The 17,626-nt window shown below is 39.5% G+C and overlaps 1 non-coding gene across 1 annotated transcript; it reads left to right on the top strand.

The window, feature by feature from the left end:
- Positions 1 to 996: 996 nt before the first annotated feature.
- On the top strand, positions 997 to 1,104 carry LOC112787175 (small nucleolar RNA R71). Its single transcript, XR_003194604.1, has one exon. It is a non-coding gene; the product is annotated as a small nucleolar RNA R71 (small nucleolar RNA).
- The last annotated feature ends 16,522 nt before the right edge of the window (positions 1,105 to 17,626 follow it).

Genomic DNA, 17,626 nt, shown 5'->3' with positions numbered 1-17,626 from the left:
GGTACTTAGCAACTTGCTCTTCAGTAACATGTTCATCTTCTTCAGAGGAAGAATACTCATCAGAGCTCATGAATGGCAAAAGTAAATTCAATGGAATCTCTATGGTCTCTGTGTAAGCCTCAGATTCCCATGGTTCCTCATTAGAGAACTCCATGGAGGTCAGTGGATGTCCATTGAGGTCTTCCTCAATGGAGATCACTGCCTCTTCCTCCTCTCTAGGTTCGGCCGTGTGGGTTGTGGTTATGGCCTTGCACTCTCTTTTTGGATTCCTTTCTGTGTTGCTTGGGAGAGTACTAGGAGGGAGTTCAGTAATTTTCTTACTCAGTTGTCCCACTTGTGCCTCCAAATTTCTAATGGAGGACCTTGTTTCAGTCATGAAACTTTGAGTGGTTTTGATTAGATCAGAGACAATGGTTGCTAAGTCAGAGTTGCTTTGCTTAGAATTCTTTGTCTGTTGCTGAGAAGATGATGGAAAAGGCTTGCTATTGCTAAACCTGTTTCTTCCACCATTATTGTTGTTGAAACCTTGTTGAGGCCTCTGTTGATCCTTCCATGAGAGATTTGGATGATTTCTCCATGAAGGGTTATAGGTGTTTCCATAGGGTTCTCCCATGTAATTCACCTCTTCAATTGCTAGGTTCTCAGGATCATAAGCTTCTTCTTCAGAGGAAGCTTCCTTAGTACTGCCTATTGGTACTTGCATTCCAGACAGACTCTGAGAAATCATATTGACTTGTTGGGTCAATATTTTATTCTGATCCAATATGGCATTTAGAGTATCAATCTCAAGAACTCCTTTCTTCTGAGCTATCCTATTATTCACAGGATTCCTTTCAGAAGTGTACATAAATTGGTTATTTGCAACCATTTCAATGAGTTCTTGAGCTTCTGCAGGCGTCTTCTTCAGATGAAGAGATCCTCCAGCAGAGCTATCCAATGAATCTTGGATAGTTTAGACAGACCATCATAGAAATTACCTATGATGCTCCATTCAGAAAGCATGTCAGAAGGACATCTTCTGATCAATTGCTTGTATCTTTCCCAAGCTTCATAGAGGGATTCACCTTCCTTCTGTCTGAAGGTTTGAACTTCCACTCTAAGCTTGCTCAATTTTTGAGGTGGAAAGAACTTTGCCAAGAAGGCATTGACTAGCTTTTCCCAAGAGTTCAGGCTTTCTTTAGGTTGTGAATCCAACCATGTCCTAGCTCTGTCTCTTACAGCAAAAGGAAAAAGCATAAGTCTATAGACTTCAGGGTCAACCCCATTGGTCTTGACAGTGTCACAGATTTGCAAGAATTCAGCTAAGAACTGATGAAGATTTTCCAATGGAAGTCCATGAAACTTGCAATTCTGTTGCATTAGAGAAACTAATTGAGGCTTAAGCTCAAAGTTGTTTGCTCCAATGGCAGGGATTGAGATGCTTCTCCCATAGAAGTCGGGAGTAGGTGAAGTAAAATCACCAAGCACCTTCCTTGCATTGTTGGCATTGTTGTTTTCGGCTGCCAATGCTTCTTCTTCTTTGAAAAGCTCTATTAGGCCCTCTAAAGAGAATTGTGCTTTAGCTTCTCTTAGATTTCTCTTCAAGGTCCTTTCAGGTTCAGGAACAGCTTGAACAAGTATGCCTTTATCTTTGTTCCTGCTCATATGAAAGAGAAGAGAACAAGAAAGTAGGGAATCTTCTATGTCACAGTATAGAGATTCCTTGAGGTGTCAGAGGAAAAGAAGAATAGAAGGAGGAGGTAGATAGAAGAGAATTCGAACATATAAAGAAGGAGGGAGTTCGAATTGCACCTTGAGGAAGAGTGTTAGTCCTTTAAATAGAAGGATGTGAAAAGAGGGGAAGAATTTTCGAAAATAAATTAAAAAGATTTTGAAATAATAAAAAGAAATTTGAAAATTTGATTGAGATTTTCGAAAATTAAGATTGGGAAAGAAATTAAGTGATTTTTAAAAAAGGTTTTGAAATTAGAAACAAAAAAGATATGATTGAAAAAATATGATTGAAAAGATATGATTGAGAATCAAATTAAAAAAAAGAGAAAGTTTTAAAATTAAAGTTGATTACTTGAGTAACAAGAAATTAAAAGATATGATTCTTAAAATTTAAAATTTGATCCTTTCTTAATAGGCAAGTAACAACTTGAAAATTTTGAAGTAAATCATTAATTTTAGCAAGGATTTTCAAAAATAGTAATAAATAAAAAAATGGAAAGAAATTGATTTTGAAGAGATATGATTGAAAAGATATGATTTGAAAAAGATTTGATTTTGAACAATTATGAAGATTTGAAAAAATTTTTGAATTAAAAACAAAATCTTCCTTCTAGTGTCATCCTGGCGTTAAACGCCCAGAATGACATCCATTCTGGCGTTTAACGCCCAAAACTCTACCTTTTTGGGCGTTAAACGCCCAGCCAGGTACCCTGGCTGGCGTTTAAACGCCAGTTTGCCTTTTTCACTGGGCGTTTTGAACGCCCAGCTTTTTCTGTTTGATTCCTCTGCTGAATGTTCTGAATCTTCAATTCTCTGTATTATTGACTTCAAAAGACATAGTTTTAAATTTTTTTTGATGATGAGAAATAATAAAAAAAATGCAACTAAGATCAAATAAACAATGCATGCAGGATACTAAACTTAAAAATTTTCATATAGGAGACACTAACAAATTGAAAATGCATATGAGAAACAACAAAACACCCAAAACAAGAGAATTTAAAGATCAGAGCAATGAAATCATCAAGAACAACTTGAAGATTAATGAAGAACATATTGCATGTTTTCGAAAAATGCAAGAAGAATGCAATTGACACCAAACTTAAAAATTGATACTAGACTCAAACAAGAAACATAAAATATTTTTGATTTTTATGATTTTATAAATTTTTTTTGTGATTTTTGAAACTTGTATGGAAAAGAAAATAAAGGGATTCAAAACTTTTAATAAGAATTCCAGGAATCATGCAATGTTAGTCTAAAGCTTCAGTCTAAAAAGATTAGAGATGTTTGGCCAAGCTTCAGTAGGACATTACATTCAGTAGCTAAATTGATGAGAATCAATAAGCTTTTGTGATGATAAGAACATCACCTTGAAACTCTAGAATTCATTCTTAAAAATTCTGAAAAATAAAAAGAAAAGTACCTAATCTAAGCAACAAGATGAACCGTCAGTTGTCCAAACTCGAACAATCCCCGGCAACGCCGCCAAAAACTTGGTGCACGAAATTGTGCTCATCAATAATGGCACCAAAAACTTGGAGCTCTCAAACGTGAATCACACTTTGTCACAATTCCGCACAACTAACCAGCAAGTGCACTGGGTCGTCCAAGTAATACCTTACGTGAGTAAGGGTCGATCCCACAGAGACTGTCGGCTTGAAGCAAGCTATGGTCACCTCGTAAATCTCAGTCAGGCGAATTCAGATGGTGATGGAGAATTGATAATTAAAAGATAAATAAAACATAAAATAAAGATAGAGATACTTATGTAATTCTTTGGTTGGAATTTTAGATAAGCGTATGAAGATGCTTTGTTCCTCCTGAACCTCTGCTTTCCTACTGCCTTCTTCCAATCATTCATACTCCTTTCCATGGCAAGCTTTATGTTGGGCATCACCGTTGTTAATGGCTACTTCCCGTCCTCTCAGTGAAAACGTTCCAAATGCGCTGTCACCGCACGACTAATCATCTGTCGGTTCTCGATCATGTCGGAATAGGATCCATTGATCCTTTTGCGTTTGTCACACGCCCAACAATCGCGAGTTTGAAGATCGTCACAGTCATCCCTTCCCAGATCCTACTCAGAATACCACAGACAAGGTTTAGACGTTCCGGATCTCAGGAATGGCCGCCAATAATTCTAGCCTATACCACGAAGGTTCCAATCTTAGATTAGAAACCCAAGAGATACGCATTCAAGCCATTGCTAGTAGAACAGAGGTGGTTGTCAGGCACATGTTCATAGGTGAGAATGATGATGAGTGTCACGGATCATCACATTCATCAAGTTGAAGAACAAATGAATATCTTAGAGAAGAAGTAGGCGTGAATTGAATAGAAGAACAATAGTACTTTCTATTAATTCATGAAGAACAGCAGAGCTCCACACCTTAATCTATGGTGTGTAGAAACTCCATTGTTGAAAATACATAAGAACAAGGTCTAGGCATGGCCGTGAGGCCAGCCTCCCAAAACGTGATCAATTGTATGAGTCAAAGATCGCTGAAAATACAATAGCAAAAGGTCCTATTTATATAGAACTAGTAGCCTAGGGTTACAGAAATAAGTAATTAATGCAGAAATCTTCTTCCGGGCCCACTTGGTGTGTGCTTGGGCTGAGCATTGACACTTCCATGTGTAGAGACTTTTCTTTGAGTTAAACGCCAGTTTTTGTGCCAGTTTGGGCGTTTTACTCCAGCTTTTGTGCCAGTTTTGGAGTTAAATGCCAGAATTCTTGAGCTGACTTGGAACGCCTGTTTGGGCCATCAAATCTCGGGCAAAGTATAGACTATTATATATTCCTGGAAAGCCTAGAATGTCTACTTTGCAACGCAATTGAGAGAGCACCAATTGAGCTTCTGTAGCTCCAGAAAATCCACTTTGAGTGCAGGGAGGTCAGAATCTAACAGCATCTGTAGTCCTTTTTCAGCCTCTGAATCAGATTTTTGCTCAGGTCCCTCAATTTCAGCCAGAAAATACCTGAAATCACCGAAAAACACACAAACTCATAGTAAAGTCCAGAAATATAATTTTTAAATAAAAACTAATAAAAACATAATAAAAACTAATTAAAATATACTAAAAACATACTAAAAACAATGCCAAAAAGCGTATAAATTATCCGCTCATCACCTACCTCGCCCAAGTATTCGACACCATAAGAAGGCAGGCATGAGACTTAATCCTGTAAAGTGCATCTTCGCAGTAGAAGTTGGCAAATTCCTGGTTTTCATGCTCACACAAGGAGGAATTGAGGCAAATCCGGATAAATGCCGGGCCATACTCGACATGAAGAGTCTGACTTGTGTCAAAGAAGTACAACAACTCAACAGAAGGTTAGCAGCCTTGTCCAGATTTCTAGCTGGGTCGGCAATAAGATCTCTCCCCTTCTACACCATCCTAAGGAATGGGAAGAAGTTTGAATGGACCACCGAGTGCGAGCAAGCCTTCCAAGATTTCAAAAGATTCTTGGGACAACCACGTATCCTATCTCGACCACGAGAAGGAGAACCACTTATATTATACTTCACGGTAGGAAGTCGGGCAGTAGCCTCAGTATTAGTTCGAGAAGATGACAGTGGGCAACAACCCATATACTTCATTAGTAAAGCATTACAAGGATCCGAGTTGAACTACCAAAAAATAGAAAAATTTGCCTACGCACTCATACTGACATCTCGACGACTTCGTCCATTCTTCTAGGCTCACACCATTAAGGTTCGAACCAACCAGCCCATAAAAGAGATTTTACAGAAAACAGACCTAGCAGGCAGAATCTTGCAATGGGCAATCGAGTTGTCCGAATTTGATCTTCAATATGAAGCTCGGACAGCCATCAAATCACAATACTTGGCCGACTTCATTGCAGAATTTACAGACACCCCGGAACCCCCCACAAAATGGAATCTCTACGTGGATAGTTCCTCAAATAAAACTGGAAGCGGCGTGGGTGTGATAATTGAAAGCGACCAAGGGACCCAAATTGAACTCTCCCTCAAATTCGGGTTCCCCGCCTCAAACAACCAAGCGGAATATGAGGCACTACTAGCTGGTTTGAAGCTAGCTAGGGAGGTTGGAGCTCAAAAGCTTATCATTTTCAGCGACTCACAAGTAGTCACTTCACAAATAACAGGGAGCTACCAAGCCAAGGATCCCACCTTGAAAAAGTACTTGGATAAAACCACGAAACAGCTCGGACAACTCGGGGAATATGAGATCCGCCACATACCCCGCGAATAAAATACTCGAGCTGATGCACTCTCATAGCTAGCCAGCACTAAACCAGGGGGCAACAATAGAAGCCTCATCCAGGAAATGCTGCAGAACCCATCAATCTCGGAAGAGGAAAAAGTAATAGCCATAACAGGCTTGGATCAAGGATGGATGACTCCCATAATCAACTACCTCAAAATAGAAATGCTTCCTACAGATGAAAAGGAGGCAAAAAGGTTAAAACAAGAGGCACAATACTACACTATCATAAACAATACCCTATACAAAAGAGGGATCTCAATACCATTGTTAAAAGGTGTACCGACTTCCAACACAAATGAAGTCTTAGAAGAGATACACAGTGGCACCTGTGGCAATCACCTCGGAGTACAAGCACTTACCAAAAAAGTACCCCGTGCAGGGTTTTATTGGCCAACTCTACAAAAAGAAGCCACGGAGTTCGTAAAGACATGTACACCATGTCAGAAACATGCCAACTTTCACATCGCCCCGCCAGAAGAACTTATCAGCGTGACCTCACCTTGTCCATTCACAAAATGGGGACTCGATCTTCTCGGACCCTTCCCTCAGGGATCGGGACAAGTTAAATTCCTCATAGTAGGGGTAGACTATTTCACAAAGTGGATCGAGACAGAACCCCTAGTTAATGCCACTGCTCAAAGAAGTAAAAAATTCCTATATAGGAACATTGTCACAAGGTTCGGGGTTCCATACTCCATCACCACAGACAATGGCACTCAATTTACAGATGCAGGCTTCAGAAAGCTAGTGGCCGACCTGAGCATAAAACACCAGTTCACTTCCGTAGAACATCCCCAAGACAATGGACAAGCCGAAGCTGCCAACAAAATCATACTGGCGGGGCTCAAGCGAAGATTACAAGATGCAAAGGGAGCCTGGGCTGAAGAACTCCAACAAGTCCTGTGGGCGTATCGAACGATGCCACATTCCACCACAAAGGAATTACCCTTCCGATTAGCGTACGGAATAGAGGCAATGATCCCAGTGGAGATTGAAGAAGGGTCACCTAGAGTGATTCACTATAACGAAGAAGCCAACTCCCAACTTCAAAGGGAAGAACTCGACCTACTCCCAGAAGTCCAAGAAAGAGCTCGGATCAGGGAAGAGGCATTAAAACGACGAATGGCTTTGAGATACAATCAAAGGGTGGTGCGACGAGGATTTGCTGAGAACGACCTTGTCCTAATCCGAAATGATATCGGAACAACTCGACCTGGAGAAGGAAAGCTGGAAGCAAACTGGAAGGGACCCTACTGAGTCATAGAAGTACTTGGAAAGGGCTACTACAGACTGTCCGAACTCGATGGGCGAGAGCTTCCTAGGTCATGGCACGCCTGCAACCTTAGAAGGTACTATAGTTAGGGACGATAAAAGGATCTTAGGATAAGGCACACTCTTTTTCCTGAAAAGGTTTTTTAATGAGGCGCCAAGCCAAGACCTAGAAATTTCCCGACTTAGAGGGATAAAGCTCCTACATGTATATATTTACATTTTCTTTTGAATAAAATCTGTTCAGATCTTCTACAAATGATCAAGACGCATTAATCTGAAACATTCATCGTCCAATTGCAGAAAGTGAAAATCAAATTCACTGCATGATCACGATAAAGACCAACAGATATGAAAACCAAAATTCATTAAAAGGTCGACCAAACGAGTAGTAAACCCAATTTTTACAAAATCGGCAAAGATGAAAACAGAATAATATAAGAAGTTATCGAAAGTGATCCATAGAAAGGACCTGACGAGGTCTTAATAAAATGGATTGCTAAAAAATAACTTAAAGACTGACCGATGTAAAGAAGTCGGACCAGTCACAATAACCAAAGTTATAAGTAAATCCCTGGAAAGAGGTCTGGCCAACCCTATAAAAGAGGATTGCTATAACTTAGAAGAGATCGACATGACGAAGTCGGTCTCCTACAAATAAGTTATAAAAGTAATCCCTGAAAGAGACCTGAACAAGGTCCAAGAAAGAGGATTACAAAAATACCTTAGAAGAGATCGACATGACGAAGTCGGTCTCCTACAAACAAGTTATAAAAGTAATCCGTGAAAGAGACTTGAAAAAGGTCCAAGAAAGTGGATTACAAAAATAACTTAGAAAAGATCGACATGACGAAGTCGGTCTCCTACAAACAAGTTATAAAAGTAATCCCTGAAAGAGACCTGAACAAGGTCCAAGAAAGAGGATTACAAACATAACTAAGAAGGGCCCGACATGAAGATGTCGGCCCAAAACATAAAGTTATAAAAGTAATTCCTGAAAGAGACCTAAACAAGGTCCAAGAAAAAGGATTACAAAAATAACTTAGAAGGAACCAACACAAGGAAATCGGTTCCAAAATCAACAAGTTATAAAAAGTAACACCTGAAAGAGATTCCACGAGGGTCCAAGAAAGAGGGTTACTAGAAATAACTTAGGCAAGACTGACATAAAGAAGTCGGCCTCCCCCAAACAAGTTGCAAGAGTAATTCCTAAAATAAGACCCAACAAGGTCCAAAAGAAAGGATTGCTAGAAGTAATTGAAATGACGAAGTCGGCTTCTGTTCACACCCTGGGCTGAGCTATCCGACTCGAGATGTTCAGTGACAAAGCGACCGACCTCTTCAGGTCAGGCTATCCGACCTCTTCTCAAAGAGGTCGGCCAAATCGACAGGAAAGCCCAATAAAGGGCCCAAATAAAGAAACACGACCCAAATCCAAAGGCCGTCCAAGCTTATAGAGATAAGGGTGGTTCCCTTGAAGATAAGCTGACCTCAACTCAAAGATAAAGATAAGATAAGATAACTAACTTATCTTATCTAGAAAGGTCACTCTACAACCACTATAAATACACTGGAGCACCCAGGTATAACTCATACTCTGATTCTACTAAAAACCTGTTTAATACCTATGCTAACTTAAGCATCAGAGTCTCTTGTAGGTACCCCCCACCCTCCGGTGACCAAGGATCAGAAGTGCAGCCAGTCCAACAAGTCGGACACAACAGCTCCGGCCGCCACCAGCCAGCCGGACACGTCATCTCTGACCAGTACAGAAGATCTCATTCGAGATCGGCGTACAGTTTCAGGTAACCCTTGGAACATTGGTGCCGTTGCCGGGGAACCTGGAAGTCATCCCATCCCCATGGCAGACAACCATGATAACGACCACGATTCAGATCTAGAAGACAGAACGCCGCACAAAAACGCGGACGTTACACCAAAAGATACTATAGAATCTAACGGAGACAAAAACTCATCAAATCCAGGAGTAATAGAAGCACTTCAAAATCGTTTAAAGCGACTTGAAAAAGAAAGCCAGCATCAACGAGAAGTTGGTAAGGATCTACAAAGAGAGGTAAGGCGACGTCGAGAGCTAGAAGATAAAATCCTACAACTCGAAGCCGATCTCAAAGCAAAGGCTACCCGGACTACCCCTGAGGACAATTCACGCAAAGATCAAGATGCATTCACTAGGGACATCATGAAAACTAAAATTCCTAAGGACTTCAAACTCCCGGATATGGCTCTGTATGATGGCACTACAGATCCCAACCATCACCTCAGCAACTTCAGAAGCAGAATGTACCTCACTGACGCCTCGGACGCTGTTCGCTGCAAAGGTTTTCCAACGACCCTCACGAAGACAACAATTAGATGGTTCGACAACTTACCTCCTAAGTCCATCTCAAGCTTTGACGACCTAGCCAAAAAATTCCTGGCCAGATTCTCCATCCAAAAAGACAAGGCCAAGCACGCCCCCAGTCTACTAGAAATCAAGCAAGGAGATCGGGAAAGTCTTTGCAACTACATGGAGAGATCCAACAAAATATGCTTAGACATACAAAGCTTGCCAACAGTGGCTGCCATCATGGGCCTCATCAATGGCCTACGAGAGGGACCTTTTAGCCAATCTATATCGAAGAAATATCCCACATCTCTGAATGAGGTGCAGGAGCGAGCGAAAAAATATATCAACATGGAAGAAAACTCTCGGTTGGGAGAAACCTCAAAATCTGGATTCTCCTACCGAGACAAAGATAAAGAATCCAAAAAGAAGAAAGATCGACAAGGGGAGAAAATTAAAAAATATCACAATTACACCCCTCTTAGGGTATCCCTGGTAGATGTCTACAAAGAAGTCTGCCATACGGAAAAGATACCCCAGCTCGACCACTCAAAGGCAAAAGAGGAGGAGAAAATCGGAACGAATACTGTGAATATCACCGAGTCTGAGGGCATTCCACCAACGAATGCTTCGACTTAAAGAACATCATAGAAAAATTAGTGAGAGAAGGAAAACTAGATCGGTTTCTGGCCACTCGAGATGATGATCAAAGAAAGAGAAGAAGGGATGAAGATGTCGGACGAATCGAGCGATCACCTCGTACGCCAGAAAGACATGTCCATATGATACACGGAGGATTTGCAGGAGGAGGAATCTCCAAATCATCCCGCAAAAGATATCTCAAAGAAGTATATCATGTCGAAGGAAAGGGGGAAGCACCTGACATCCCTTCAATCACATTCACCAAAGAAGACGCATCCGGTATCATTTCAGGACACGACGACCCCATGGTCATCACCATCATACTGGCAAACGCCAATCTCCACTGCGCATTAATAGACCAAGGGAGCTCCGCCGACATCTTATTCAAAAATGCCTTCGACAAGCTCGGCTTAGAAGAAAAGGAGCTTAGAGCATACCCGAACAGCCTGTTCGGACTGGGAGATACCCAGTACAACCACTGGGATACGTGTCACTACATACAACCTTCGAAAAAGGGAACCAATCCAGAACACTCAAGATAGACTACGTCGTGGTCGACGTGAGTTTAGCCTACAATGCCCTAATAGGTCGGACAACACTAAATCAACTCGGCGCAATAATCTCAACTCCACATCTATGCATGAAATTCCCAACTACAGAAGGGATAGCTACGATAAAAGCAGATCAAAAGATGGCACGCCGCTGTTATAACAAAAGTCTAAACCTCAGATGTAGAGAAGAAGAGTTCCACACAATTGAGCTTGGTGGAGTTCAGAAATGAGAAGAACTCCGTCCACAGCCCGAAGGAAAAATAGAGAAAGTTCAGATCGGAGATACCTCAGACAAAATAACTAATATTGGAACGATTCTGAAGGGAGACGCAAAAGAATTACTAGTACAGTTCTTACGAGATAATGTCGATCTCTTCGCATGGAATGTGATGACATGTCATCATGTCATATTTTTCTACGCTTTTTCTTTGTTTTTTAATAGGTTTTATGTATTTTCTTGAGCTATAAGTAAGCCAATTGGGTAGAATTTCATGTTTCCTTTGATTCAATCAATCATGGATAAATTGATGCATTTTCATGAGATTTTGTGCTATAATTGTCATATATTATGAAAGAAAAACAATCTCATAATTTTGAGCATAGCTTTGATACTTTTGATTGATTGATGATAGGTGAAAAAGCTTTAAAGAAGGTTGAAGAAAAAAAGATGGCAAGGGCAAGAAGGAGGGCTCACGTTTGAGCTAAAGTTTACCTCAAACTTAAGCTCAAACGTGAGGAAAAGCAAAATTTCACCCAGGGAGGCCAGAAGCCTGCGCCAACGTTTGCCTTAAACTTGAGGTCAAACGTTGGTTTGCAAAAACATCACCCAGGGAAGCAAAAAGCTTGCGCCAACGTTTGCCTCAAACTTGAGGTCAAACGTTGCTCCCCACAGCCTGAAGGGGTATATTTCCAACAAGAATAACTTGAGTTACAGAGCTCCAAATGAGGTGATTCCAAAACCATTGGAAAGTAGGAATCAAGAGATTTCCAAGAATATATGGCACTACATGGTGGACATAAAAATTGAGGGAGAAAACTGCCCCGAAAAGTGCATAAATAGACATGACACCAACCTGTAGTAAGGCCAGCTGACCTCTGCACCTTCGATGGAGTATAACTTGAGCTGTGGAGCTCCAAATGATGCGCTTTCAACGGCATTGGAAAGCTGACATTCAGAGCTTTCCAACCATATATAATAGTCTATAGTGGGCATGAAATTGGCAACGTTGACAAGAGGACAAAGTAGCATCCCAAGACTTGATATGCAACAAGTGTCAACGTTTGCCCTCAAACTTGGACTCAAACGCCAATGACAGTAAAAAGGGAGATCTGCATGATGAGTTTGGCGAATAAGTTTGAGTCAAAGTTTGCCTCAAACTTTGACTCAAACTTGAATGGTTCATGGCCCGGTTCAAAGCTTAAATATTTCCCAAGGTCAAGAGCAATCAACAGAGGCTAACTTCAACCCAATTCCATCAAGGCCAAAAGCCCAATTGACATCACTCAAAGGCACAAGAAACAATTTGATTAGGAATTTCATTTTCTTTGTAATTTGCTTTCAATTTCATTTTCATTTGTCATGTTTGTAAAAGCCTATAAAAAGGCATCATTTTCATTTTAGAAAGGGGGCGAGCTCTGCTAGAGCATTAGAAGGCCAGCTCCAATAGGGAGTTTTGCACTCTTTAGTTTTCATTTTGCTTTCTCTCTTAGTCTTCTTTTTTGTTTTGAAATTTTGGATTGAGATTGGAAGGAATTCTGTTTTCATTCTCTATCTGCAACTTCTCTTTACTTCTTCTGCAATCTTTCTTTTAATTCTCTGCAACTTTTCTCTTGTTGGATCAAGGAAGGACTTGAGATCTAGACTTGCTTTCTAGTCTCCTCCACCCCTGAGATCCTCAACAACCCTTTAATTGCTGCAATTTAGCATCAGTCATTTTCTTTTTTTTTAATCTTTCAAGCATTTTTACTTTCTGTTGCATTGCTTCTGATTTACATTTCCTGCAAATTTACATTTTCTGCACTTACTCTAAGTTACTGGTTTACTGCTTCTCTTTAATTTCCAGCACCCTAGCCCCTTTACTTTTCATGCAATTTACTTTTTTTGCAATTTAAGTTTCAGCTATTTTACTTTCTTGTTCTTTAAGTTACTTGCAATTTTACTTTTTGCATCTTTTAGATTCATTGCAATTTACTTTCTGTTGGCTACATTTCACACAATTCACTCAATGTTAGCTTGACTAAACTAATCACCTACTAAAATTGCTTGATCCATCAATCCCTGTGGGATCGACCTCACTCTAAGTGAGTTTTACTACTTGATGCGACCCGGTATACTTGCCGGTGAGTTTTAGGTGTTTTGGAAATTTATTTTTCCACAAAAACACCATCAAGTTTTTGGTGCCGTTGCCGGGGATTGATTTAGATCAACAATGATTAAGTGGGTGAGAAGTCTAGATCAAGCATTTTTTTTTGTTTTGTTCTCTGTTTTAAAGTGACACCAAGGTGTTTGAGTTTTTGCCTCACTAAGAAATTCTCATCTCTGATATGAGTAATTTCAATTTTCCTTGGTGTTGTGTTTTCCAAAATCCAAATGGAGTTCAACTCATCTTATGATCAAACAAATTTTATGGGATATTACCCACCATCACTAATATCTAATGGTGGCTGGGAATATCACCAAGAAAATACAAAGTCTGAGCGCTCTAATCCATGGAGATTTGATTCAGAAACACAAGATGGGCAAGAGAATCATATGGGATATCTTCCTCCACCACAAAATGATGCAAGTTGCTATTCTAATGGTGGCTGGGAGGAGCAAAACCAGAAAACATTTGAGAGCTCATATTCCACTTATCAAGAGCCATCTTCACTTGAACGTGCCTTCAATTCACTTATGCAAAACTGTCCAACCTCACCTTCCAGTTTTTCATCTGAAAATTCTTCATCACTGGACTTTGTCTCCACACAAAATCCTTGCCAAAACTCACCACCCACACAAATTTTCATGAACCAAGGCCTCTCAAAGCTTGAAACCATGTTTGAAAAATATGAGAGGGAGGCACAGATATCCTGGAACGAGCAATAGAATTCATTCAAAAACATAGAAGTGCTGGTAAACCAAATGTTAAGTGCAAGAGAGAAAGTGGAAGAGCAAGATGAGGAGGCTACTGTATTAAGTGAACTTCCAATGAAGAATGAGGTGGTTGAAAATGAAACTGCATTTGAGGTAACAAAGGAACATGAACATTCACAACCCTCACAAACTTCCCTTGAATCTGTGATCGAGAAATATGAAGAGGAGATGAAGAAATCTTAGGAAGAACAACAAACTTCCTCCATAAAAGAACTATTAAGTCAAATGTTGAGTGCAAAGAAGGGAGTGGAGGAACAAAAAAGTGAGAAAGTCATTCAATAGAATTCACACCCAAGTGAAGTGGAGAAGTGCACAGAGGAAGAGCTCACGAAACCACCATTGCAAGAGGCTCTTAATGAAGAAATCACTCCAACAATCACACAACCACCAAGTCTTGAATCCAAAGAAATGAAGGCAACTAGCAAGAGCACCAACTCTGTCTCTAATCCAGCAAGCAAGCTCAATCAAGCTATTTACAAAAGGAAGCTTGCTGAGGAAAGGCCAAGACAAGGGACAGTAGCTGAATCTTCTCCTCCATTGAGGTCATTCCTCTTAACAAACTGGAAGAAGAGGAAGAAAGTGAAGAACAACATGTCAAGCTAATGACACTAAAAGAGCACTTGTTGGGAGGTAACCCAACCGTAGATAACATTTCTTTTCTGCTTTGTTTTCTTTCTGTGCTTTGTTTAAATTCAATAAATTGGCATATGGTTACATTCTAAGTTTGGTGTTGCCATGTAACACATTATTTTCAATTTTTTTGGATGATTGTATTAAATCAAAAAATGAAAGTGACATACCAAGATCCTAAGTTTGGTGTCCCACTTATTCTCTATGCAATTCATTCAAGCAACACTACTTGTCTGCATAATCATAATGCCTCTGCAGTTTTATTTTTCTCTTTTAATTTGACACTTTTTTGTTCTACTTTCTTTAGTCATTTTTCTGTTTTTAAATGCTTTCATTTTAGTTTGCTTATTTACTGTGTTTGTTAATACATTGCCAAGAGAGCTTTATTCATGACAGATTCTTGGCTTGGTGATTGTACTTAACAAATAACAGTTTCACTTGCTTAGTTTTAATTCAAATAAGTTGACATATGATTGCACTCTAAGTTTGGTGTTGCTATGCAACAAAATTTGTTCCAATTCGTACAAGATACTTGCATTAATTTCAAGTGAAAGTGTCACACTAAGTTTGGTGTGCCATCTATCTTTTATGCAATGTATTGTGCACACCTTGTTATCTATGCAATCAAAATGTCTCTGTCTCTTGTGCCTTGATTGTTATCTTTAATTTTACTTGCTTAAAACACATGTGCTACTAACATTTCATTGTATAAGACACTCATGATCCATCTTAGCCCCATAGCCATTATTCTAATTGTTCCTTGAGGATGAGCAAGCATTCTGAGTTTGGCAAGGGAAAGAGGAAGAATAGAGGAAAAAGGACAACAATAATGAAGATGAACTACAAGGTTATAGAGTTCCCTTTCTCCTCAATTGTTTTCAGCACTTAAATTGCATGATTGTCTTTATAATCTCTGTGTGCATATGTGGTATGAATAATCATAGCTTGAATATTGATTTGTAACATGTTGCCATGCCATTATGACTACCAACTTGAGTTTTGTAAAGCTTAAAGCGGTAAAGTGTCATGATCATAAACAAACAAGGCATTAAAGAAGAACTTAGCATGTGCATACAAGTATTGGAAAGCTAGTATGATTAATTGTTGCTCAATTGCATTGGATTTTATTTAATTGAAGTTTTCATCTAGGACATTTTGTGAAATATTTTGAAATCATGAAAACCTTGAAGGAAGTAAATGCAAATAAAGCAAGAAAAGAAAAAGGAAAAGAATGAGAAAGCTGAAGGCTCTGAGTACCAATGATAATTCAATTATTAAGTGCTTGTGGTGTTTATGTATCAAGCCAAATTCTTGAAAACAAAACACTTAGAAGTCAAGGTTAGGCTCAAAGTGCAAAAGCACTCCCTCAAAGCTCAAGGCTCTGAGCATCAATGATTAGAGAGTTAAGAAAAGAAACAAATGAGATTAATGAAGTCCTCTAATTAAATGCTTGTGGTGCTTATGTATCAAGTGGTAATACTTGAAAACAAAGCATTTAGAAGTCGTAGCTTTGTTATCAACTCATGGGGCAAAGTACCCAAAAGGAGAAGCTAAAAAAAAAATTTTTAAAGCTTGTTTCAAGGAAGAATTATAAGAAAAAGATTTCATAAATTGAGTTATATGAAAGCATCAATCATTTACATCTCTTCTGTAATTGTAGCATGCATTGAAAACTAGTTTACCATGAACATTGAGTTGCTATTCTTCTTACCTTGGATTGTCAATCTCTATTGCATGATTCTTTTCTTGCTTGGGGACAAGCAAGGTTTAAGTTTGGTGTTGTGATGACATGTCATCATGTCATGTTTTTCTATGCTTTTTATTTGTTTTTTTAATAGGTTTTATGCACTTTCTTGAGCCATAAGTAAGCCAATTGGGTAGAATTTCATGTTTCCTTTGATTCAATCAATCATGGATAAATTGATGCATTTTCATGAGATTTTGTGCTATAATTGTCATATATTATGAAAGAAAAACAATCTCATGATTTTGAGCATAGCTTTGATACTTTTGATTGATTGATGATAGGAGAAAAAGCTTTGAAAAAGGTTGAAGAAAAAAAGATGGCAAGGGCAAGAAGGAGGGCTCACGTTTGAGCTAAAGTTTTCCTCAAACTTAAGCTCAAACGTGAGGAAAAGTAAAATTTCACCCAGGGAGGCCAGAAGTTTGCACCAACGTTTGCCTCAAACTTGAGGTCAAATGTTGGTTTGCAAAAACATCACCCAGGAAAGCAAAAAGCTTGCACCAACGTTTGCCTCAAACTTGAGGTCAAATGTTGCTCCCCACATCCTGAAGGGGTATACTTCCAACAAGAATAACTTGAGTTACAGAGCTCCAAATGAGGTGATTCCAAAACCATTGGAAAGTAGGAATCAAGAGCTTTCCAAGCATATATGGCACTACATGGTGGACATAAAAATTGAGGGATAAAACTGCCCCGAAACGTGCATAAACAGACATGACACCAACCTGTAGTAAGGCCAGCTGACCTCTGCACATTCGATGGAGTATAACTCGAGCTGTGGAGCTCCAAATGATGCGCTTTCAATGGCATTGGAAAGCTGACATTCAGAGCTTTCCAACCATATATAATAGTCTATAGTGGGCATGAAATTGGCAACGTTGACAAGAGGACAAAGTAGCATCCCAAGACTTGATATGCAACAAGTGTCAACGTTTGCCCTCAAACTTGGACTCAAACGCCAATGACAGTAAAAAGGGCGATCTGCGTGATGAGTTTGGCGAATAAGTTTGAGTCAAAGTTTGCCTCAAACTTCAACTCAAACTTGAATGGTTCATCCCCCGGTTCAAAGCTTAAATATTTCCCAAGGTCAAGAGCAATCAACAGAGGCTATCTTCAACCCAATTCCATCAAGGCCAAAAGCCCAATTGACATCACTCAAAGGCATAAGAAACAATTTGATTAGGAATTTCATTTTCTTTGTAATTTGCTTTCAATTTCATTTTCATTTGTCATGTTTGTAACAGCCTATAAAAAGGCATCATTTTCATTTTAGAAAGGGGGCGAGCTCTGCTAGAGCATTAGAAGGCCAGCTCCAATAGGGAGTTTTGGACTCTTTAGTTTCA

The sequence above is a fragment of the Arachis hypogaea genome, chromosome 20, assembly GCF_003086295.3.
Source record: "Arachis hypogaea cultivar Tifrunner chromosome 20, arahy.Tifrunner.gnm2.J5K5, whole genome shotgun sequence".
NCBI lineage: Eukaryota > Viridiplantae > Streptophyta > Magnoliopsida > Fabales > Fabaceae > Arachis > Arachis hypogaea.
Note: the sequence above shows the minus strand (reverse complement) of the source record. Positions and strands in the feature narration are given on the sequence as shown.